Here is a 25,411-nt window from a genome sequence, read left to right on the forward strand (position 1 = left end):
ATGAGTTTGAGGGTGTGTAGCAGAAACGGAATCTAAAGGTGAATGTAGGGAAGAGTAAAGTGATGGTCTTTGAGAGGTGAAATTAATGAATGTACAGCGAGGTTGGATGGTGAGGAATTGGAAAACGTGAGTACGTTTAAGTACTTGGGTAGTGTGATGAGTAAGGATGGAGGTTTGGAGGGTGAAGTGCTTGAAAGGGTACAGCAGGGAAGAAATGTTGCTGGTTCTTTGAAAGCAGTGATAAGAAACAGGGAAGTGAGCATGGAAGTGAAAAAGTTACTACGTGACAGTATTGTGATACCAACTCTAACGTACGGAAGTGAAACTTGGACATTGTTGGAAGGACATAAGTCAAGAGTGAGAGCAGTGGAAATGAGTTATTTAAGAGGAGCCTGTGGAGTCACGTGGAGAGACGGCTGACGAATGAGGATATAAAGGAGTGTTGTGGTGTGGATGTGGATGTGATAGGAAGCGTTATGAGGAACACACTGAGGTGGTTTGGCCATGTGGAGAGGATGGAGGTTGAAAGACTGACGAAGAAAGTGTATGTGAGTGAGGTGGATGGGGGAAGAGGGAGAGGGAGGCCGAGGATGAGATGGAGGGATGGGGTGGAGAGGTATATGAGAGAGGGGTGTGTGAGTTGGGAGCAGGGGAGTGAAATGGCGTGGGACAGGGCGACTTGGAGGCGATTTGTTTGTGGCCACCCCAAACGGGATTGAGGTGTCTGGGAATAGATAGATAGATTTTAATATCTCTCAGTTGCACGGGAGAAACAGAGTGGGAAGTGGGTGCATTTAGCTAGTGGATTTCCACGTAGGTTCATTTGTTTACAACTCCTGTGTTGTACTTTTGTTGGTCGCTGGTAGAGTTCTTTAATCTAAGCCGACCCACATGACCCACGTCCCATACCAGCTGCTGCCTGCCTAAGCTGTTGTGTTAACTGTTGTTGTGTGGAGAAGCATTTATTTATTTATTTCCTTGCCCTTCATTTCATATAATAACTGAGTGTGCAGTTCCGCACTAACTTTATTGTGTGGTGTGGGAGCTTAATGCGAACAAGAGTAAGATTTGGACAGTCAGATAAAATGTGTTAGGTGTTACATGATGTGGGTAGTGTCTTTGTTGGACAGTGATTGAAAAACTAAAAATGCTAATGATGAGGGGGCAGTGAAATTCAAGTTTTCACATTAAGTGCAGCGAGTGTGAAAAGGGCTTTGTGACCGATGCTCGTTATTAACTGACCGACTCAGGGCCAGAAAATGTGGTTTGTTCGGTATGTGACGAGTCTACGTCTTGGTATAAGAAGTTAGGTAAGATAATTGTCAGCTCATTTCTTGTGAACTATACTTTCATACAAATTATGCTGCTTGGCTGACTTGTTCAAAAATAGTTTCACAGTTTAGTGGCAAGCATAGGGCTAGATAAGAGGTTTTCAGGGCAAAATCTGAGTCTCAGAGACATTTACTTGACAACCTTAATAATGTGCAGAGGAAGACTATGATACTTAAGGTGGCAAATCAGATGAAGAGGGAATATTGGGATATCAGTGTGTGAAGAATGTTGAAGGAAAGGTAGTGGTGGGCAGTGAGGGTATTCAAGATGCGTGGAGAGAGCATTACAACTGGTTGTTGATGATGAGTTTGGGACAGGGAAGGTTTGGAGCCAGCAGATCCAGCGTTTGGCTGTTGGCCTTTGCTTGATGCTGCTACTGTGAGCAGGGCAATAGGAGGGATGCAGGTGGGGAAGGCAGCAACTGTGTCTGGGTTGACTGCTGAAATGGAGAAGGCCTCATGAGATATAGGAGTGAAGATGGTTACAGGTTTTATAAATATGATTATTTATGAGTGTGTTTTCCCAGATAATTGGCTGAATAGTATAATTGTATATGTGGACAAGAGAAGTGTGACAAGCCAAATGGTTTCCTGTACACCAGGAAACCATTTACTATGGTGGGTGGTAATCATATAAGCAAATTATAGCACCTGGTGATTTAGTGGGTAATTAAGGGACTCCATTTGGATTGAGGCAGTGCAGGTTTATATCAGATGGGTGGTTGGGGTTTATTGCTCAAGTAATGCCACTGAGGGATGAGTGAGGCTGCTGACTCTCATGTTAAATGTCAGGTCCAACTTGCCTAACCCTGGGCACTTACGCATCTCATGGGGCAACACAGGATTCAGTGTTGATGATGATGTACAAGCGGAATGGTGATGATCTGGAAAGAGGATATTATAGAGGCATGAAGATTTTGGAACAGATGTGAAGAAATGCCTTTGTTTATGAATGAGATAATTTTGATCAAAAAGTGTTAATTTTAACGTGCTGGGTACGATCATATGGGTTTGGGAATCTGGCAACACTGCTCAGCAGGAGACTGCTAGCTTCCCCCTTCGAACACAACATTACCACCGATAGATGAGTGTTATGCATGTTTCATATGTTTAATTAATGCCTATCTATCTATCTATATCCCTACGCCCTATTCCCGCAAAGTGTGGCCGCAGACAAAACGCCTCCAAGTCGCTCTGTCACCTACGATTTGACTACCCTCCTCCCAACTCACCCTCCCCTCCCGCATATATCACTCAACTCCATCCCTCCACCGCCTCCTCGGTCTACCCCTCCCTCTCCCTCCCTCCACCTCACTTACATACACCCTCTTAGTTATTCTCCATTCTCTTCACATGTCCAAACCACCTCAGGTTATTTCTCCTAATCTTCTCAACCACATCCACATCCACCCCACAACGTTCCTTCACATTTTCATTCATCAACCTGTCCCTCCACGTCACTCCACATACTCCTCACAAGTAACTCATTTCCACTGCTCTTACTCTTGACTTGTTCCCCTTTTGCAAGATCCACGCCTTGCTTCCATACGTCAGGGTAGGGACCACAGTACTGTCATGGAGTGACTTCTTAACTTCCATACTCACCTCCCTATTTCTCATCACTGTTTTCAGTGTACCAACAACCTGCCTTCCCTGCTGTACCCTTTCACGCACTTCATTCCCCAAAGTTCCATCCTTACTCATCACACTACCCAAGTACTTGAATGCACTCACATTCTCCATATCCTCACCATCCAACCTCACTGCACACTCTGTGACTTCATTCCTCTCAAACACCATAACTTTACCTTAGTTTACATTAACTCTCCAATTCCTCCTCCTACACATTGTCCCAAATTCATTCACCAAATCTTGCAGCTCCCATTCATCCTCACTCAACATACTGCATCATCAACAAACAGCAACGCCGGAATCTTCCAAATCTCACCCTCATTCATTAGAGCCACCCCCACATGCACTGCCCTACCTTGCACCTCCTTTACAACCCCATCCATGTATATATTTAACAGCCATGGAGACCTCACACAACTGTTTCAGTCCCACATTGACATTAAAGAACTCACTCAGCTCACCATCCACTCGCACCGTAGCCCTAGCTCCCTCGTACATACTCTTCACAGCACTCAACAATTTCCCCTCCACTCCATATACTGTATTATGATCAATATCTAATGCCATGTACTGTGGCAAGACTGAAACTATCTAATGCCATGTACTGTGGCAAGACTGAAATGATCTAATGCAGGGGTTCTTAACCTGGGGTCTGTGAAGGTCAGAATTATTGAGAACAATTTAGCGAGATTGCGTGATGCCGTTTGGCATCATTAACTTAAAAAAACATACAAAGAAACTCGAAGTCTTTAAGAATTCTGGTGTTCGTTGATACACGCCTACCCTCGTTTGGCAAAGCGAGCTATGGGTGCTGTGATTCCATTTGCAACTACATACCATTGCGAGTCGGATTTCAGCACTTGTTTCTATGAAAATGATAAGTCGAAATCAACTGGATGTCAACGATGACATGCATGTTGCCTTGTGAAAGACCACTCCACAAATTCATCTTATTCAAGCCAAACAGCAACAAAAACTTTCTCATTGAAATGAATTTTGGAACAGACTTAAAGTTTTTTGTTTTGTTTAATTTGCTCAAGTTGGATGTACAGTATTTCATTTTTTCGAATGGCCATTAGTTTTTGCATGAAAAAGAGTGAGAAGCATAATTCTTTTGTAAAGACTGTTTTATACTTTGTGATATACTGCGTGAGGTAGTTTTCAATAAAAACTACCCCTGGGGGTAGGGGGGTTTCAAGAATACTCCCCCAGTATCCCTGCTTGTCGTACGAGGCGACTAAAAGGGTTGGTGGTGGGTTAGTGCCCCACCTCGTAAAAAGAACTAACTAAAAAAGCAAATAAAGCGCCTCGGACCCGGACGGACCATACGTTGACGACTAAGGAACGGACAAAGGACATTCTGAGGGTAGGAACATGGAATGTGAGAGGAGTGAATGATGAAGTGAAAGAGAGAGAGATTGTCCAGGTGCTTGAGAATGCAAAAGTGGATATATGTGGATTGACTGAAACCAAATGGGAAGGTGAAAGGATGAGAGAATGGGAATACGGTGTAGGTATATGTGCGGGAGTCAGTGAGAATGAGAGGGCAAGGGAGGGAGTATGTCTGATGATAAGCAAGAAGTGGAAGGAGAATATAAGAGAGTATGGAACAGTTGGTGCAAGGATTGTATGGGTGAGGATGAAAGTGGGTATACAAGCGTGGGCGATTGTATGTGTGTATGCTCCAACAGAGGATCGAGTGGCAAGAGTGAAAGATGAGTTTTGGGTGAGAGTAGAAGCATGTATGGACAAGTTTGAGAGGGGCGAGAGAGTGCTGTTGATTGGAGACATGAATGGCAAAGTTGGGAATGTACGAGTGGATGGAGTGGTTGGTCAGTGGGGTGTGCCAGCTGAAGTAGATGGGAATGGTAGTGCTTTGGTGGACATCTGTGCTGGTAAGGGGTTGGCAATAGCCAACACCTACTTTCATCATAAGATGATCCACCGGTATACATGGAGAGTAATGAGGAGGATGGATGGTGAACTTGTTGAACGAAAGGCAATGATAGACTACGTGTGTGTGGATGAGCGAATGAGAAGACAAGTGTTGGATGCAAGGGTGTGGAGAGGGTGGGGGAATGGAGTCTCGGACCATCACTTAGTGATGGCCAAGGTAGAGCTGCAAAGAAAGTGGTTGAGGAGACGAAGGGAAAGACAGGAGGAAGCAGCTCCTGTGAGAAGAGTGGAGAAATTGCAAGATAGTGAGAAAATGACAGAGTATAAGAGCATAGTGGAAGAAAGATTGGGAAGGTATGAGCTAGAGCAGATGGAAGGGGTGGAAGACGTATGTAAGATATTCACGGAAGAGATAAGCGCAGCGTGTGAGGCGGTTTGTGGAGTGAGGAGGAGATGCAAGGGTGTGCAAGGGACAGCATGGTGGAATGATGAGGTGAAACGAGCTGTGGAACAAAAGAAGAAGGCATATGGTGAATGGTTGGCGAGTAGAGGTAGGGGAGAAGATGAGAGAGAGAAGAGAGAGGTATATGTGAGCAGGAGAAGGGAGGTTAAGAGACTGGTGAAGGAGAGTAAGAAGAAAGTGGATGAAGAGTTTGGGAGGAATCTGAGTGTGAAATGGAGGGAGAGTAAGAAATTGTTTTGGAAGAAGGTAAAGAAAGTAAGGCAGTGTGAAAGGGGAAATAGTAGGGGAGTGAAAGATAGGAATAATAGATTGTTGGTGGAGAAGAGAGAGAAATTGAGGAGATGGAAGGAGCACTTTGAGGATTTGTTGAATGTAGAGAGTGAGAGCAGTGTGAGTATAAGTGGTTGGGGAATGGCTGGGAGAAGAAGAGATGAGAGGAAGGAGGAAGAGATCAGTAGGTCGGAAGTAGTGGAAGCGATGAAGAAGATTAAGCTGGGAAAGGCCCCAGGAATTGATGGAGTGTGTGGTGAAATGCGTAGGTATGGGGGTGAGATTGTTGTGGAGTGGATATGGAAGTTGTGTAGATTGGCTTGGGAAGAGGGAAGGGTTCCAGAGGACTGGTAATCAGGTATAATTGTTCCTCTGTATAAAGGAAAAGGGGAGAGAGAAGTATGTGGTAACCATAGGGGTATTTGCCTTCTTAGTGTAACTGGTAAAATATATGGTAGAATACTCATTGATAGGGTTAGGCATATGACAGAGGAGCTAGTTGGAGAAGAACGAGGGGGACTTAGGAAGGGAAAAGGGTGTGTAGATCAGATATTTGTTCTAAGATGTTTAGTGGAGAAGTATCTAGAGATGGGAAGGAAAGTGTATGCTGCCTTGATGGACTTGGAGAAAGCTTATGACAGAATAGATAGGCAAGGTATGTGGAAGGTATTACGAATATATGGAGTGGAGGGGAAATTGTTGAGTGCTGTGAAGAGTATGTACGAGGGAGCTAGGGCTACGGTGCGAGTGGATGGTGAGCTGAGTGAGTTCTTTGATCTCAATGTGGGACTGAAACAGGGGTGTGTGATGTCTCCATGGCTGTTTAATATATATATGGATGGGGTTGTAAAGGAGGTGCAAGGTAGGGCAGTGGATATGGGGGTGGCCTTAATGAATTAGGGTGAGATTTGGAAGCTTCTTGTGTTGCTGTTTGCTGATGATACAGTATTGTTGAGTGAAGATGAATGGGAGTTGCAAGGTTTGGTGAATGAATTTGGGACAGTGTTTAGGAGGAGGAAGCTGAAAGTTAATGTAAACAAAAGTAAAGTTATGGTGTTTGAGAGGAATGAAGTCACAGAGTGTGCAGTGAGGTTGGATGGTGAGGATATGGAGAATGTGAGTGCATTCAAGTACTTGGGTAGTGTGATGAGTAAGGATGGAACTTTGGGGGATGAAGTACGTGAAAGGGTACAGCAGGGAAGGCAGGTTGTTGGTACACTGAAAGCAGTGATGAGAAATAGGGAGGTGAGTATGGAAGTTAAGAAGTCACTGCATGATGGTATTGTGATCCCTACCCTGACGTATGGAAGCGAGGCGTGGACCTTGCAAGAGGGGAACAAGTCAAGAGTGAGAGCAGTGGAAATGAGTTACTTGAGAGGAGCATGTGGAGTGACGTGGAGGGACAGGTTGACGAATGAAGAAGTGAAGGAACGTTGTGGGGTAGATGTGGATGTGGTTGAAAAGATTAGGAGAAATACACTGAGGTGGTTTGGACATGTGGAGAGAATGGAGAATGAAAGACTGACTAAGAGGGTGTATGTAGGTGAGGTGGAGGGAGGGAGAGGGAGGGATAGACCGAGGATGAGGTGGAGGGATGGAGTTGAGAGGTATATGAGGGAGGGGGAGGTGAGATGGGGGAGGGGAGTCAAATGGTGGGTGACAGAGTGACTTGGAGGCGTTTTGTCTGCGGCCACCCTTTGCGGGATTAGGGCGTCGGGCTATAGATAGATAGATAGATAGATAGATATTTATTGCATGCAAAATGCTACGATTGTGCTTATGTGCATTTTTGTAGGGAAACGGTTCATAGCGTTCACCAGATTCTCGAAGGGGTCCGTGACTCAAAAAGAGATAAGAACCACTGATCTAATTCCATGTACACTCGAAAACAGTTATTTTTCCCCTTATTAGCTGGAGTCGTGGCCAGTGAGTGACTAGCCGTTCAAGCGCCCCACATCCAAAGCCACAACCCCAAGACCAGTGTAGGCATTGTTGGACAATTGTGAAACGACCCTGGCGATGTTACAGTGTGTCATGATTGTTGTTATAGACTATCAGAACCAGTGGGGGTAAATATATAAAGGTATTTAATGTGTAATACTGTGGTGTTACGCACAACATATGGGAAAGGCACGAAAATGAAAGAAGACCTACAATGTATTATGTGTTATTGTCTATATACCTATGTCCTGTATTGTAATGTTACAAATAAGTCAAGTCAAGAGCATCTGTGGCTTAAACTGCCACGTTAATATGAATTAATAATTGTCGATAACTACACATAACCTGTGTTAATGATAAATAACCGCATGTCTTTTTAACATAAGGTCCAACTTGCTGTGCTTATGTCACATAACAGCTTACAACAGGATGAAATAGTTGGCAGGTCTACCGAAGTATTTTATGCTATTGATTTGTTGGTGGTTAATACAAAGGTGTATGACAATATTAATATGACCAATACCTGACGGATCATTTCATCACTATCTTTGTTTATACTGGTTAACAAAGGGTGGGAATGGGGGACGAGAGGATAAAAGGGGCATATGGTGGAGACAGGAACCCAGAGAGATGAATGGTGGATTAGAGAGCAAGAATGTATGAGAAAAGACATCATATCTTTTAACAGGTGCTGTTGAGTATATATGTTTTTAACATAATAATATCGGATGTAAGTATATATAGAATAACACATAATACATTGTAAGACTTTTTTCATTTTCGTGCCTTTGCCATATCTTGTGGATAAAACCACAGTATTACACATTAAATACCTATATATATTTACCCCCACTGGTTCTGAAGTCTATAACAACAATCATGACACTCTGTAACATCGCCAGCTTTGGTCGTTCCGCATCTGCCTAAGAACGCTTACACTGTGGGTTGTGGTAGTGGTATTGGATGTGGTGTGCTCGATCGTCCAGTTGCTCACTGTCCGCGACTACGGCTAATAAGGGGGGGATAATTCCTGTTTTTGGGTGTACTGTGGCAAGACTGGAACAATCTAATGCCATGTACTGTGGTAAGACTGAAACGATCTAATGCCATGTACTGTGGTAAGACTGAAACGATCTAATGCCATGTACTGTGGTAAGACTGAAACGATCTAATGCCATGTACTGTGGTAAGACTGAAACGATCTAATGCCATGTACTGTGGTAAGACTGAAACGATCTAATGCCATGTACTGTGGTAAGACTGAAACGATCTAATGCCATGTACTGTGGTAAGACTGAAACGATCTAATGCCATGTACTGTGGTAAGACTGAAACGATCTAATGCCATGTACTGTGGTAAGACTGAAACGATCTAATGCCATGTACTGTGGTAAGACTGAAACGATCTAATGCCATGTACAGTCGCCAAACTTTCCACCTGGGCCACCTAGTCGCGGGAGGTGGGTAACGGGTGCTGGCAACAGTGTATCTGTTTGTTCGTGTGTACATGCTTGACGAAAGTTCGGATCATCAACTCTCTTCGTCCATAGTGAACCTCCGTCAGAGTCAGAGTTCATCCCATAGATGGCTGGGTATGGAGCTGGGTGGGGAGAAAAATGTCTCAGGAGTAAGGCGGCTCTCCCATCGGCTCAGCCAGTTGCATGAAACTGGTCGCACGGAAAATTGTTGTGTGCCACAGGTCGCGCTGACCAAGGCCAAATAAATATGATTATATTAATTTTATAATCAGGTAATATATATAATATTATGATATAAGCATATACTATTATGTATAATACAATAATATATATTATACTATACTTATTTGGCCTTGGTCCGTGCAACCTGTGGCACGCAACAATTCCATGCGACCGGTTTCCTGCAGCTGGTCGAGCCGATGGGAGAGCTACTTAAGGGGGCAGCTTGGCATAGTGAAGGCCAGGGCAGGCGCAGGACGGGGGGGGGGGGACGTTATTCATACCGCCAGTGATAATAATTGCCGAACTAGTTTTTGAGATCCATTAGCAGTCTACTAAATATTTGCATTCTTAACAATACTAAACATTTTATTTTCTATGTTGTTCTACTAAATATTTGCATTCTTAACAATACTAAACATTTTATTTTCTATGTTGTTCTACTAAATATTTGCATTCTTAACAATACTAAACATTTTATTTTCTATGCTGTTTTTACGTTGTTACCATAACATGTTAATGCACTATATACTGGAATCGCTCCAAGCCTTTCTCTCTCTCACTGTCTCCTTATATCAGTAATTCCATTTCACTGGGTTATCACTTGACACCATTATCAGTATAAGTTTAAAGAGGAATGCATTTACCTAACATCTACGTCCAGTTACAAGTAAGATTACCTACCATATTCACATCATGAATGACACTTACCAATAAACATTAGGATGATGTTCAGACACTGTTAACAGTTGCTTATTCCCTCGTTGGTAGTACTTCAGGTAGATGTTTTTATGTGTTCTGTGGTGCACCACGAAGAGGTAGGAGGTTAAAATACTGTCACTTCAACAGGCAAAGAGTTTATGCATACTGTTGTCTAATGTCGGTATTATATCAGCTCTGATAATGACTTACCGTATCATATTTCAAATGACTATGGTCATTACAGCACATCTTTATAGTCCATTCATCTAACGAATGACTGAATTACACTTAATGAGGAAAACTGATTGTGAGCGGCGCCACTTATGTGTGAGGTCACACATTTACCTCCGACATCTACAGTTCCCATCTCTCCTACTTAGTTTAAATTAATATCCGTCCAATGAGTAATCCTGTAACGATTAATGACCTAACTTTTCTAATCATGTCTCGGATCAAGAATGGTATTTCAATAGGTTTAATCGAGACTGGCCCAGGACTGGCGAAATGCAAAACGAACAGACACCGGTGTCTCTTTTTCTACCGTAAGGGTCTTTCACACGACGGTTCTTCTCCCCAGTATTCAGTAGACAATTTTTAGCCATGGGTTTATCATGTAATAATGAAAAAGAATACGTTTATAAATATGTAATATATGTAAAGATGCGGTCTTTTAGATTATTTTGCTTATTGTTTTCAATACTCGCATTATCCAATACTTTCAAGAAGTTCCTTTGAAATTCTATCGGCTAAAAATTGTCGGCCGAATATTGGCATCAACTCTGACGGAGGTTCGCTACGGACGATGATAGTTGATGATCCGAACTTTCGTCGAGTATGTACACACGAACAAACATTACACTGTTGCCAGCACCAGTTTCCCACCTCTCGTGGATAGGTGGCCCAGGTGGAAAGTTTGGTGACTGTACAGTGGTGAGACTGAAACGATCTATTGCCATTTACTATGACGAGACTGAAACGATCTATTGCCATGTACACTCGAACACTGAAATTTTTCCCCCTCATATTATCCGGAGTCGTTCCCTGTGAGCGACAAGCCGTTCATGAACCCCACATCCAAAGCCACAACCCCAAGACCAGTGTTAGCATTGTTGGAGACTTGTGAAACGACCCTGGCGATGTTACAGTGTGTCATGATTGTTGTTATAGACTATCAGAACCAGTGGGGGTAAATATATAAAGGTATTTAATGTGTAATACTGTGGTGTTACCCACAACATATGGGAAAGGCACGAAAATGAAAGAAGACCTACAATGTATTATGTGTTATTGTCTATATACCTATGTCCTGTATTGTAATGTTACCAATAAGTCTAGTCAAGAGCATCTGTGGCTTAAACTGCCACGTTAATATGAATTAATAATTGTCCAAAACTACACATAACCTGTGTTAATGATAAATAACCGCATGTCTTTTTAACATAAGGTCCAACTTGCTGTGCTTATGTCATGTAACAGCTTACAACAGGATGAAATATTTGACAGGCCTACCGAAGTATTTTATGCTATTGATTTGTTGGTGGTTAATACAAAGGTGTTTGATAATATTAATATGAACAGTACGTGACGGACCATTTCATCACAGTCTTTGGTTATACTGGTTAACAAAGGGTGGGAATGTTGCACGAGAGGATAAGAGGAGCGTATGGTGGAGACAGGAACCCATAGAGATGAATGGTGGAGGTGGTAGCAAGATTGTATGAGAAAAGACATCATATCTTTTAACAGATGCTGTTGACTATACTTATATGTAACATTATAATATCGGACGTAAGTATATATACAATAACACATAATACATTGTAGGGCTTTTTCCATTTTCGTGCCTTTCCCATATGTTGTTGATAAAACCACAGTATCACACATTAAATACCTTTATCTATTTACTCCCACTGGTTCTGATAGTGTATAACGACAATCATGACACTATAACATCGCCAGCTTTGGTCGTTCCGCATCTGTCCAACAACGCTTACACTGTGGTTGGATCCCAGTACGATTAGGTCCGGGTAGTGGGGATGTTCTGTTATTGGGTGTCCGGATATTAGAGTGATTACTGTATTCTTAATACCTTCCACATACCTTGCCTATCTATTCTGTCATAAGCTTTCTCCAAGTCCATGAAGGCAGCATACACTTTCTTTCCCTTCTCTAGATACTTCTCAACTAAACATCTTAGAACAAATATCTGATCTACACACCCTTTTCCATTCCTAAATCCCCCTTGTTCTTCTCCAACTAGCTCCTCTGTCAGATGCCTAACCCTATCAATGAGTATTCTACCATATATTTTAGCAGTCTCACTAAGAAGGCAAATACCCCTATGGTTATCACATACTTCTCGCTCCCCTTTTCCTTTGTATAGAGGAACAATTATACCTGATTTCCAGTCCTCTGGAACCCTTCCCTCTTCCCAAGCCAATCTACACAACTTCCATATCCACTCCACAATAATCTCATCCCCATACCTAAGCATTTCACCACACACTTCATCAATTCCTTGATCCTTCCCCAACTTAATCTTCTTCATTGCTTCCACTACTTCCGCCCTACTGATCTCTTCCTCCCTCCTCTCATCTCTTCTTCTACCAGCCATTCCCCAACCACTTATACTCACACTGCTCTCATTCTCTACATTCAACAAATCCTCAAAGTGCTCCTTCCATCTCCTCAATTTCTCTCTCTTCTCCACCAACAATCTATTATTCCTATCTTTCACTCCCCTACTATTTCCCCTTTCCCACTGCCTTACTTTCTTTACCTCTTTCCAAAGCAATTTCTTACTCTCCCTCCATTTCACACTCAGATTCCTCCCAAACTGTTCATCCACTTTCTTCTTACTCTCCTTCACCAGTCTCTTAACCTCCCTTCTCCTGCTCACATATACCTCTCTCTTCTCTCTCTCATCGTCTCCCCTACCTCTACTCGCTAACCATTCACTATATGCTTTCTTCTTTTGTTCCACTGCTCGTTTCACCTCATCATTCTACCATGCTGTCCCTTGCACACCCTTGCATCTCCTCCTCACTCCACAAACCACCTCACACGCTAAGCCTATCTCTTCCGTGAATATCTTACATACTTCTTCCACCCCTTCCATCTGCTCTAGCTCATACCTTCCCAATCTTTCTTCCACTATGCTTTTATACTCTGCCATTTTCTCACTATCTTGCAATTTCTCCACTCTTCTCACAGGAGTTGCTTCCTCCTGTCTTCCCCTTCTTCTCCTCAACCACTATTTTTGCAGCTGTACCTTGGCCATCACTAAGTGATGGTCCGAGACTCCATTCCCCCACCCTTTCCACACTCTTGCATCCAACACTTGTCTTCTCATTCGCTCATCCACACACACGTAGTCTATCATTGCCTCACAATATGCGATATTTGGCACACTTTGCGATATGCGATAGCATGCATGCAATAATGTGGTAACTCTCATAATTTCATAATCTGAAAAATAAATCAGGGATTGCAAAATTGACAAGTCAACTGTAACACTAGTACAACTGTAGGATTTAGTAACTTACGATAACCAGTATTATAATCTGGAAGGTACTTAACAGTTAAACAAATTCAGTAATGTTAATTAATCACTCCACATATAAATATATTAATTCCACAGTAATTCCCAATTTTTGTGAAGAAATTCCTTTGTTTATGAGTGAGATAATTTTGATCAAAAAGTGATAATTTTAACGTGCCGGGTACAATAATATGGGTTTGGGAATTTGGCGACACTGCTCAGCAGGAGACTGCTAGCTTCCCTCTTCCAACACAACATTACCACCTGTAGATGAGTGTTATGCATGTTTTATATGTTTAATTATTGTGCAGTCATGTTATTTGCATACTATTTGCTTTTTCAGGTTGCTTTCTCTACAGTTCAGTAATATAGATATGTTTGTTGCATTTGGTATCGTAAATTTTAGCTTCAAAACTTGCCTTTGACGGGGTCCTTGAACCCTACCGATATTTTACCATTAGTTACGTGTTTTGTTATACGAGAATTCATTATACGATTTTGCCAAATTGAACCTGACTGCTTGTCTTCTTGGGACCTCCCTGTATCAGGCAAAGTATAACAGCTAGAGAAAAAGGTAAAGATACATAAGACTCATCAACTCATCCTCTTTCAAATGAAAGTATCCCGTCGTCTCCAGGTGGTCCCGTCAATGAGTAAGGATAAGTTAAAGTTCAATGGGTGATGGGAAGACGCTGTACAAGTCGACCAGCTTTGCTCCGCACCTAAAATCGTGACGGCTATACAAGTCGACCGGCGCATTGGGGATATACATTCTCTCTCTCTCTCTCTCTCTCTCTCTCTCTCTCTCTCAGTTCCCCTGATGCTTTCTACTTCCTCATCTCCCACACTTTTGCTGAAAACTTTTTAGCTACTTCTGTCATTCCTCATTTCACACTGATCCATAGACCTAATACATTATGCCACGCCTCATGCCTCCCTATTCTTTATTCCTTCCCATTTCCTCTTCCCCGGACAGTCTGTATTTCTTCCTGTAGCTCTCTTCTCCATTCTATAGTATTTCCACTACATTATTAAGTGGTCAACTGTTCCTTTAATTGGGGTCATCTTCGTGCACACAATTTTCAGATCATATCGCACCGTCCTGCTATCTACCTATTTGCCCATTCATATGAAAAATCCTGTTCATGTCGTATACTGCATAACAGTTTTTCAGGCCACCCTTCACTCTTTCATTCATTCAGTTAAAGTTCCTAGATAACTGCATATATCTGCTTTGATCACATAAATGCAGTTCTCCACACTGCTCCATTTCTGGCAGCCTGCCTATTCAGTCCCTTTATCTCTGAGGGCACACTGTATGACCCTGTCCAAGGTCTTTTTTTGCTCTGCCTCTCACAACCCTACCCTTGACGCTCACATCCTTCACCTTCCACACCCAGTTCTCATATTCCATCTTATGAACATGGCCAAACCATCTCACTCTACCCCTTCTCATCACAACACCAATACATTCAAACACCATTCTTCCTCTCAACTCTTCATTTGTAATAATAACACTGCCATAGTAATATTATTACCCTCAGGCCTATCATTGAAAAATGCACTACACACCCATATCATAATTATCACTGCTGTATGTCTCAGCCTAAGAATATCCTCTTCCTTTACCATCCAGGTCTAACTATTCTACCACATTACACTGCTATCTATCTATTGACCTACCTAGTGTTGTATGGGGACTGTAGTATTTTGTTACTGATTTCCTGAAGCCATATCTGATAAAGGAAAGGGTTGGATGATGATGGTGGTTTTAATGTAGTGTATTATGCTTTTTGTAATTTTGTTTTTGCCTGTGGACTGGGCTGGCTGTAAGGGGTGATGGGGAGGCCAGGGTTATTTAAACAAACTTTATTGAAGGTTATTTAAAGTTTGATATTATCGTCATCATCATCATCATCATCCAGATCTGTTTTCCCACCTAAAGATGCAGAATAGGCAGATTTCATAGAGCCAGAAAAACCCAAGTGCATCTTTTAATACCTATCTATCTATCTATTGCCAGACGCTTTAATCCCGTAAGGGGTGGCCACAAACAAATCGCCTCCATGTCCCCCTGTCCCCTGCCATTTCATTGCCCTGCTTCTAGCACACACACCCCTCTCATATACCTCTCCACTCCATCCATCCATTTCATCCTTGGCATCCCCTCCACTTCACTCACATACACTCCTCATCAGTCTCCATCCTGTCTACATGGCCCAACTACCTCAATGTATGTCTCCCAATGCTTCCTGTCACATCCACATCCACACCACAATGCTCCTTTACTTCTTTATTTGTCAGTCTCTCCATGTGACTCCACATGCTTCTCTCAAATAACTCATTTCCACTGCTCTCTCTATTGACCTCTGTCCCTCCTACAAGGTCCAAGCTTCACTTCTATATGTCAGAGTTGGTATCACAATGCTGTCATGTAGTAACATCTTCACTTCCATTCTCATTTCCCTGTTTCTTATCACTGCTTTGAAGGAACTAGCAACCTTTTTATCCCTGTTGTACACTTCCAAGCACTTCATCCTCTGAACTTCCATTGTTACTCATCACACTACCCAAGTACTAAAATGCACTCCTATTTTTCCTCATCCAACCTCAGTGCACATTTGCTGACTTCACTTCTCTCAAAGACCATAACTTTATTCACCTTTACATTCCGTTTCTTACACACACTCCCAAACTCATCCACCAAGCCTTTCAGCTTCCCTTCGTCTTCACTTAACAGCACAGTATCATCTGCAAACAACAATACAGGGAGTTTCCAAACACTGCCCTGTTTCATTAGGGTTGCTCCAACATCCAGTACCCTACCTTGTATCTCTTTTTATAACCTCATCCATATACAGATTGAACAACCATGGAGACATGACACATCCCTGTTTGAATCCAACCTTCAAATAGAGAAATTCACTCAGTCACTATCCACAGTCACTACAGCCTTAGCACCCTCATACCTGCTCTTCACGGCATTCAACAACTTCTCATCTACTCCAGATATTCTTAATTCTTTGCATAACCCATGTCTATCCACCCCGTCATATGCTTTCTCCAAATCCATGAAGGTTGCATAGAACTTCTTTCCCTCCTCTAGGAACTTTCCACTAAAGATGTAAGAATGAATATCTGATCTACACAACCCTTTCCCCTCCTAAAACCTCCCTGTTCTTTTCTAACTAATTGCTACAGTTATTTCCCTAACTCTGTCACTAAGGATCCTACCATATACTTTTCCTACTACTCCAAGAAGACAAATGCCCTTATGATTACCAGACACTCTTTTTCCCGTTTTCCTTTGTACAAGGGAATAATTATTGCCCGTCTTATAATCCTCTGGGACTCTACCTTCCTCCCAGGCTAATCTGCACGTCTTCCACATCCATTCTACTACTATCTCTCCCCCATGCTTCAGCATTTCACCACTCACTCCATGAATTCCTAGGGATTTCCCGATTTTAACTTTTTTCATTGCTTCCACAACTTCCATCCTACTGATTTCTTCCTGTCTCTCTGTCCCACCCTGTCTAATTCTCTTTACTTCTTTCCAGAACATTTTCTTACATTCCCTGTACTTTACACTGAAATTTTTTTCCAAATTCCTCATCCACTCCCTTTGTACTCTCTCTTACTAATCTTCTGACCTCTCTGTTCCTCTCGACATATAACTCTCTTTTCCGTGTCTTAACTTCTTCCGCGTCCTTATTTCTCATCCCTTTACTACATGCTTTCTTCTTTTGTGGCACAGCCTGTCTCACGTCTTCATTCCACCATACTGTTCCTTGCACCCCCTTTCGTCTTCTCTTCTACCCCACACAGCACGTCACATGCTGCACAGATTTCTTCTGTGAATATCTTGCACGCATCTTCCATGTCCCCCATCAGCTGTAATTCATATTTACCCAATTCCTCCTTCTTTTCTCTCTTATATTCTGCCTTTTTAATCCTCTTGTAACCTTTCTACCCTCCTTGCATAAAGTACTTCCTCCTGTTCTTCCCTTCTATTTCTCCATTTCACTTGGACCTTGATTCTCACCACCACCAAGAGGTGGTCAGAAAGTCCACTCCCCCAAGCTCAATATGCTCTTGCATCCATTACACATCTTCGCATCCTTTCACCCACACACACACATAATCAATCATTGCCTTCCGGTCATTCAGTTCACCACCCACCTTTCTCATCACTCGCCACGTATACCTATGGATCATTTTGTTCCTGAAGAGGATATTGACTATGATGAACCCCCTCCCGGCACAATGTCCACTAAAGCACTGCCTTTCTCATCCATCTCTGTAGGCACACCTCACTCACCAACTACTCCATCCACAGTCACATTCCCTACTTTACCATTCATATCGGCAGTCAAAAACACTCATTCCTTTCAAACTTTTCCATGCACGCTTCCACATTTTTCCAGAACTCTTCTCTCACTCTGCTTGCATGATCTTGCGTTGGTGCATACACGCACACAATCGCCCACATTTGTAGTCCAAATTTCAATCTTACCCACACAATCCATGAGCCAACTGATCCATATTCTCTAATATTCTCCTTCCATCTGTTACTCACAACAATACACACTCCTCTTGCCGATTATTTTGTGTCATTGCAGAAAAGTAGAGGGAGGGTGAGGAAAGATTACAAAGTGGAGAGTTGGAATGGAGTACAAAGGTTCAAGAGTAAATGTAGATAAAAGAAAAGTGATGATATCTAGGGCTTGTGGTGGTACAGTCAAAGTAGAAGTGTGGCCATGTGCAATTTGCCACAAGAGTGTGGGAAGTATCTCTATCTTGTGCAGAGTTTGTGATACGTGGGTGTATAAACGACGATAGGCAATCTCCAAAATAATCCTAATCTTGTATATGCAGTGTGTTGGGGAAAACAGATAAAGATTAAGTGGCGTGAAATGATTGATCTTGCTTTAGAGTCTCTGAAGTGTGTCAAGGAGATTCATTTTTTGGGGAACATGTTATGTGCTGGAGGAAGGGCTGGAGCTAACTGTGGAACAACTGGGGGAAGTTCAGGGACTTTTGCCTTTCCTTATATTGTAAGGGTTCTCCTGTGCTAAGGGATCCTTGTATACAGCATATGTTAGAAGTGTAATGTGGTAGAATAGTTAGACCTGGATGGTAAAGGAAGAGGATATTCTTAGGCTGAGACATACAGCAGTGATAATTATGATATGGGTGTGTAGTGCATCTTTGAATGATAGGCCTGAGGGTAGTAATAATACTATGGTAGGGTTATTATTATAAATGAAGAGTTGAAAGGAAGAATGGTACTTGAATGTATTGGTGTTGTGATGAGGAGGGGTAGAGTGATTTGGTTTGGCCATGTTCATAAGATGGAACATGAGAACTGGGTGTGGAAGGTGAAGGATGTGAGCGTCAAGGGTAGGGTTGTGAGAGGCAGAGCAAAAAAGACCTTGGACAGGGTCATACAGTGTGCCCTCAGAGATAAGGGGACTGAATAGGCAGGCTGCCAGAAATGGAGCAGTGTGGAGAACTGCATTTATGTGATCAAAGCAGATATATGCAGTTATGTAGGAACTTTAACTGAGTGAATGAAAGAGCGAAGGGTGGCTTGAAAAACCGTTATGCAGTATATGACATGAACAGGATTTTTCAAATGAATGGGCAAATAGGTAGATAGCAGGACGGTGCGATATGATCTGAAAATTGTGTGCACTAAGGTGACCCCATTTGAAGGAACAACTGACCACTTAATAATGTAGTGGAAATACTATAGAATGGAGAAGAGAGCTACAGGAAGAAATACAGACTGTCCGGGGAAGAGGAAATGGGAAGAAATAAAGAATAGGGAGGCCAGAGGAGTGGCATAATGTATTAGGTCTAGTGATCAGTGTGAAATGGGGAATGATAGAAGTAGCTAAAAAGTTTTCAACAAAAGTGTGGGAGATGAGGAAGTAGAAAGCATTAGGGAAACTGAGAGAGAGGGAGAAAAAAATGTTCATCCCCTATGTGCTGGTCAACTTGTATAGCCGTCACGATTTTAGGCGCGAAGGAAAGCTGGTCGACTTGTATAGCGTCTTCCCATCACCCATTGAACTTTAATTTATCCTTACTCATTGACGGGACCACCTGGAGATGAGGGGATACTTTCATTTGAAAGAGGATGAGTTGGTGAGTCTTATGTATCTTTACCTTTTTCTCTAGTTGTTATAGTTTGCCTGATACAGGGAGGTCCCAAGGATACGAGCAGTCAGGTTCAATTTGGCATAGTCGTATGATGAAACACGTAACTTATTATAAAATATCGGTTGGGTTCTAGGACCCCGTCAACGGCAAGTTTTCAAGCTAAAATATATGATACCACTACCCCCTGGGGGTAGGGGGGTTTCAAGAATACTCCCCCAGTATCCCTGCTTGTCGTACGAGGCGACTAAAAGGGTTGGTTTTGGGTTACTGCCCCACCCCGTAAAAAGAAGATAGGAGGAAACAGCTCCTGTGAGAAGAGTGGAGAGTTTGGAAGATAGTGAGAAAATGTCAGAGTATAAGAGCATATTGGAAGACAGATTGGGAAGGTATGAGCTAGAGCAGATGGTAGGGGTGGAAGTCTTAAGATATTGACGGAAGAGATAGGCGCAGGATGTGAGGTGGTTTGTGGAGTGAGGAGGAGATGCAAGGGTGTGCAAGGGATAGCTTGGTGGAATGATGAGGTGAAATGAGCTGTGGAAGAAAAGAAGAAGGCATATAGTGAATGGTTAGCGAGTAGAGGTAGGGGAGAAGATGAGAGAGAGGAGAGAGGTATATGTGAGTAGGAGAAGGGAGGTGAAGAGACTAGTGAAGGAGAGTAAGAAGAAAGTAGATGAAGAGTTTGGGAGGAATCTGAGTGTGAAATGGAGGGAGAGTAAGAAATTGTTTTGGAAGGAGGTAATGAAAGTAAGGCTGTGTGAAAGGGGAAATAGTAGAGGAGTGAAAGATAGGAATAATAGATTGTTGGTGGAGAAGAGAGAGAAATTGAGGAGATGGAAAGAGCACTTTGAGGATTTGTTGAATGTAGAGAGCGAGAGCAGTGAGAGTGTATGTGGTTGGGGAATGGCTGGGAGAAGAAGAGATGAGAGGAGGGAGGAAGAGATCAGTAGGGGGGAAGTAGTGGAAGCAATGAAGAATATCAAGTTGGGAAAGGCCCCAGGAATTGATGGAGTGTGTGGTGAAAAGCTGAGGTATGGGGGCGAGATTGTTGTGGGGTGGTTATGGAAGTTGTGTAGATTGGCTTGGGAAGAGGGAAGGGTTCCGGAGGACTGGAAATCAGGTATAATTGTTCCTTTATACAAAGGAAAATGGGAGTGAGAAGTATGTGGTAACCATAGTGTTATTTGCCTTCTTAGTGTGACTGGTAAAATATATGGTAGAATACTCATTGATAGGGTTAGGCATATGACAGAGGAGCTAGTTGGAGAAGAACGAGGGGGATTTATTAAGGGAAAAGGGTGTGTAGATCAGATATTTGTTCTAAGATGTTTAGTGGAGAAGTATCTAGAGAAAAGAAAGAAATTGTATGGTGCCTTCATGGACTTGGAGAAAGCTTATGACAGAATAGATAGGCAAGGTATGTGGGAGGTATTAAGAATATATGGAGTGGATAGGAAATTGTTAAGTGCTGTGAAGAGTATGTACGAATTAGCTAGGGCTACAGTGCGAGTGGATGGTGAGCTGAGTGAGTTCTTTGATCTGAATGTGGGACTGAAACAGGGTTGTGTGATGTCTGCATGGCTGTTTAATATACACATGGATGGGGTTGTGAAGGAATTGCAAGGTTGGGCAGTGGATATGGCGGTAGCTCTGATGAATGAGGGTGAGGTTTGGAAGATTCCAGTGTTACCGTTTGCTGATGATACAGTATTGTTGAGTGAAGATGAATTGGAGTTGCAAGGTTTGGTGAATGAATTTGGGACAGTGTGTGGGTGGAGGAAGCTGTAAGTTAATGTAAACAAATGTAAAGTTATAGTTTTTGAGAGGAATGAAGTCACAGAATGTACAGTGAGGTTGGATGGTGAGGATATGGAGAACGTGAGTGCATTTAGGTACTTGGGTAGTGTGATTAGTAAGGATGGAAGTTTAGAGGGTGAAGTGCTTGAAATCGTACAGTAGGGAAGGAAGGTTGTTGGTTCACTGAAAGCAGTGATGAGAAATAGGGAGGTGAGCATGGAAGTGAAAAAGCTACTACAGTACATGACAGTATTGTGATACCAACTGTAACATATGCAAATGAAGCTTGGATGTTGTTGGAGAGACGCAGGTCAAGAGTGAGAGCAGTGGAAATAAGTTATTTAAGAGGAGCATGTGGAGTCACATGGAGAGACAGACTGACAAATGAGGAAGTGAAGGAGCATTGTGATTTGGATGTGGATGTGATAGGGAGTGTTGGGAGAAACACATTGAGGTGGTTTGGCCATGTGGAGAGGATGGAGAGTGAGAGAGTGACGAGGAGAGTGTATGTGAGTGAGGTGGAAGGGGTGGAGAGGGAGGGGAAAGCTAAGGATGAGATGGAGGGATGGAATGGAGAAGTATATGAGAGAGGGGTGTGTTAGCTGGTATCAGGGCAATGAAATTCCGGGGACAAGGCAACGTGGAGGCGATTTGTTTGTGGCCACCCCGAACGGGATTCAGGCATCTGGCAAGAGATAGATAGACCCATTTTTAGTATTGTACATTTTTTTGCGTTGAATTTTTATTTCCCTCATGTGGCTCCAATCATGATTCCTATCCAGGTTCTCCTGCAGCATTTTACAGTCTTGTTCAACTTGTACTTTCCTCATGATCTTCACATCATCAGCAAAGAGACTTGCATTACTGTCCTTTATTAATGTTCTCATTAGTCAGTCTCACAAGAAGTCTGTCAACCACTCCAGAAAGTTCCCCTTCAGTCCTGTGTGCTCCAATTTCCACATTAGTTGCAATGGGTTAACTTGTCAAAGGCTTTCTCGAGATCTAAATACACACTGTTCACTCAACTACCCCTTTCCTATAGCACGTCTATCACCCTTGAGTAGAAGCTCAACAGGTTGGAAACACACACCTTTCACATCTGAATCCAAACTAACTTTCTTCCAAAATCTCCATCTCCTCCAGATATTTTATCCATCTGTCTTTCGTGATTCTCTCGAACAATTTTGCGTCTATGGTGGCCAAGAACACTGGTTTATGATTCAGAGGTTCTTGTTTGTTTCCTCCCTTACAAATTGGTACAGTAGAGTCTTCATACAGCACGAGATAGGTTATGCAGAACCTCGTGCAAAATCAAATTAGCGCTGAAACGTGACATATATTTACATGTAAAGTAGGGGTTTAGGTTCTAGGAGCCTCATGTTTTTCGTTAAAAATATAGATAGATTATTACAAATACGCCTGCCTTAAGACAGCCAAGACAGTGTGTTTAGATACGATCTCACCGATTGGACACATCAGTGCATACTGCTTTCTAACCTGACTGATTAGTATTGCCCCCTAATACTCCCCATAAAAATTTGAATCACCAAGGATTGCCACTAAGCCTCTTGAATGTCCTCATTACCAATCAAGGAAAAAATTTTGACCTAATCAACTCGTGAACAATGGCATACCAGCATCAGGCATATTTCACCAGGATTACTTTTGGCATTTAAAAAAAAAAAAAATAACTAAAAAAAAAATAAATAAAAGCAGTGTGAAACTATTTTTGAAAGCCATTAGTGGTCAACAGTAAAGGAAACAAAATGCTATGAAGAAGTTGTCATCATCGAGTGATTGCGTATTTCTCACTTCTCAGAGACAGTACACGAATGCAGTAATCGTGAATAATAAGCAAGTCAGCAAAGCAGTATTATTTGTATGGCAGCATAATTCACAGGAACTGAACCCACGTTATTTTTACCTAACTCTGTATGTAAACACCTAGTGTCTTGACATATCGTAAGATGCGAATTATCTCGACCAAAGATCATCAGTTCATGATAAACATCAGGCACAAAACCCTCTCCCCCCCTTTTTCTTTTTACATGCTGCACTAAAGGTGAAAACCTGAATTTTACTGCTCCTTCATCATTAACTTTTTTTTTCCAACAAAGAGAACTATCCACATCGTAAACACACCTGAGTCATATCTGTCTGATCATTTGCATTTAAGCTCCCACACCACATGCCACTTTGTCCAACAATTTTAGTTTCATTTAGAATAAATGCTTTTCTTGTGTTCATAGCACTTTCATGGTGTTTAGGCATAACTAAAGTTACTTTGAAACTATGTGCTCAGAGTTCTGAGAGGAAATGAGGAGCAAGGAATAAAGCAAATAAACTTCTGATCACAGCGACTGTCTACACAACACTGAGGCAGGCTGTGGCAGGTGATATGTGACATGGGTCACGTGGGTTGGATCGGGTCGAGGAAGCCAATCAGTGACCAACAAAAGCATAACACACGAGTTGTATCTTGAAATACAATACCTTAACACACCCATTTCCCACAGTTTCTCTCGTGGAATTGAGTAGTCCTGTATTACTGTGGTATTAAGTAATTATGGGAGAAATTATATGCCTTTGTTATTGTAAGATCGTTGTTTCGTTTTGTCTTAAATCGGGATTCTGCCATACCACATTGGCCCTCTTCCATTCTCTTGGCACTTCTTCCAGAGAACACAGAATTTAACCGTGAATTTTATCTGCCAGTTGTTCTCTGCATCCCTTCAGTACCCAGTTAGTGATTCTGCCCAGCCCTGGAGTTTTCCTTACATCTTGAATTTCCAGTAATTTATACACTTCCTTCACTTCCACTTTTACATCTTTTATCACAACAATTCTAGTCACTCCCTCCCCTCCACGAAATCACTTTCTTAAGCGAAAACCTATTTGAAACTTTTGTTCATCATTTCAACTTGCATTGCCGCATCTTTATAGACCTTTCCTTCTACTTTCAGTTTGTTGATTCCTTCCTTTTGTTTCAGTTTGCCATTAACAAACATATAATACAACTTGGGTTCTTGCTTACATTTGTCAAGTATACCTTTTTCAAAGTTCCTTTCTTCCACCCTACATATTCTTGTTTATTCATTTCTAGTTCTTGTATATTCTTCCTTTGTTCTAATATTACCTCTCTTTCTCCAGTTCCATGCCATGTCTCTCCCTTTTTTTTTTTTTTTTTTTTTTCATACACCTTGGTGAGTGTAGCCTATACACTGTATATACACTGTATATGGCTAGTGAGGGAGTGATCGCCCTCTACCTACACAGATCAAAAGCCCTCGGGAGCAGGGGGGTGGTTGCTTTCTCAGGCAGAGGAACTCCTTGAGAGTGAAATGGCTGGGAAGCATGCCGGCACGTGACTGGCTACAGCATAGCTGGGTCTTTCGGGTGTGGGCAATCATGCAAGTTAGCTGCCTACTGCGACTGCAACACAATGGCGAGGTGTTCAGGAAGTTAGCCAAAGAAACCTTGATGGACTCTGAAAGAACAATAATGGACCCCAGTCCCGTGCAGCCCTTAAATGGGCAGGGGATGCTAAGAATCTCACGGTTGCCTCAATTACAATCTAATTCCTTTGTTAATGCAAAAAATACAATTAAAATTGGTAACTGGAATGTGAGAACTCTAAATCATGACAGTAAAATCGATGAGTTAGTGAAGGTTTTTCAAAATTACGGACTTGATATTTGTGCTCTGACAGAAACTAGATTAACTGGAGTCGATAAGTTGGATTTGGAGGATGGTATACGTTTATTGATATCTGGCCGACAGGATGGAATGCATTATCAGGGAGTAGGATTGTTGCTGGGTTGTAAGGCAAATAAGGCTTTATGTGAGTGGGATCCTATAGATGAGCGATTGTTATACGCACGGTTTAAATCAAATCATGGCAACATCAGTCTGTTTGTGTGTTATGCACCTACTAATGATGCACTCGATGAAAGGAAAGACACATTTTATGAAAAGT

This window comes from Coenobita brevimanus, chromosome 9 (genome assembly GCF_032717465.1).
Source record: "Coenobita brevimanus isolate Jiangsu-jjx chromosome 9, ASM3271746v2, whole genome shotgun sequence".
Taxonomy (NCBI): domain Eukaryota; kingdom Metazoa; phylum Arthropoda; class Malacostraca; order Decapoda; family Coenobitidae; genus Coenobita; species Coenobita brevimanus.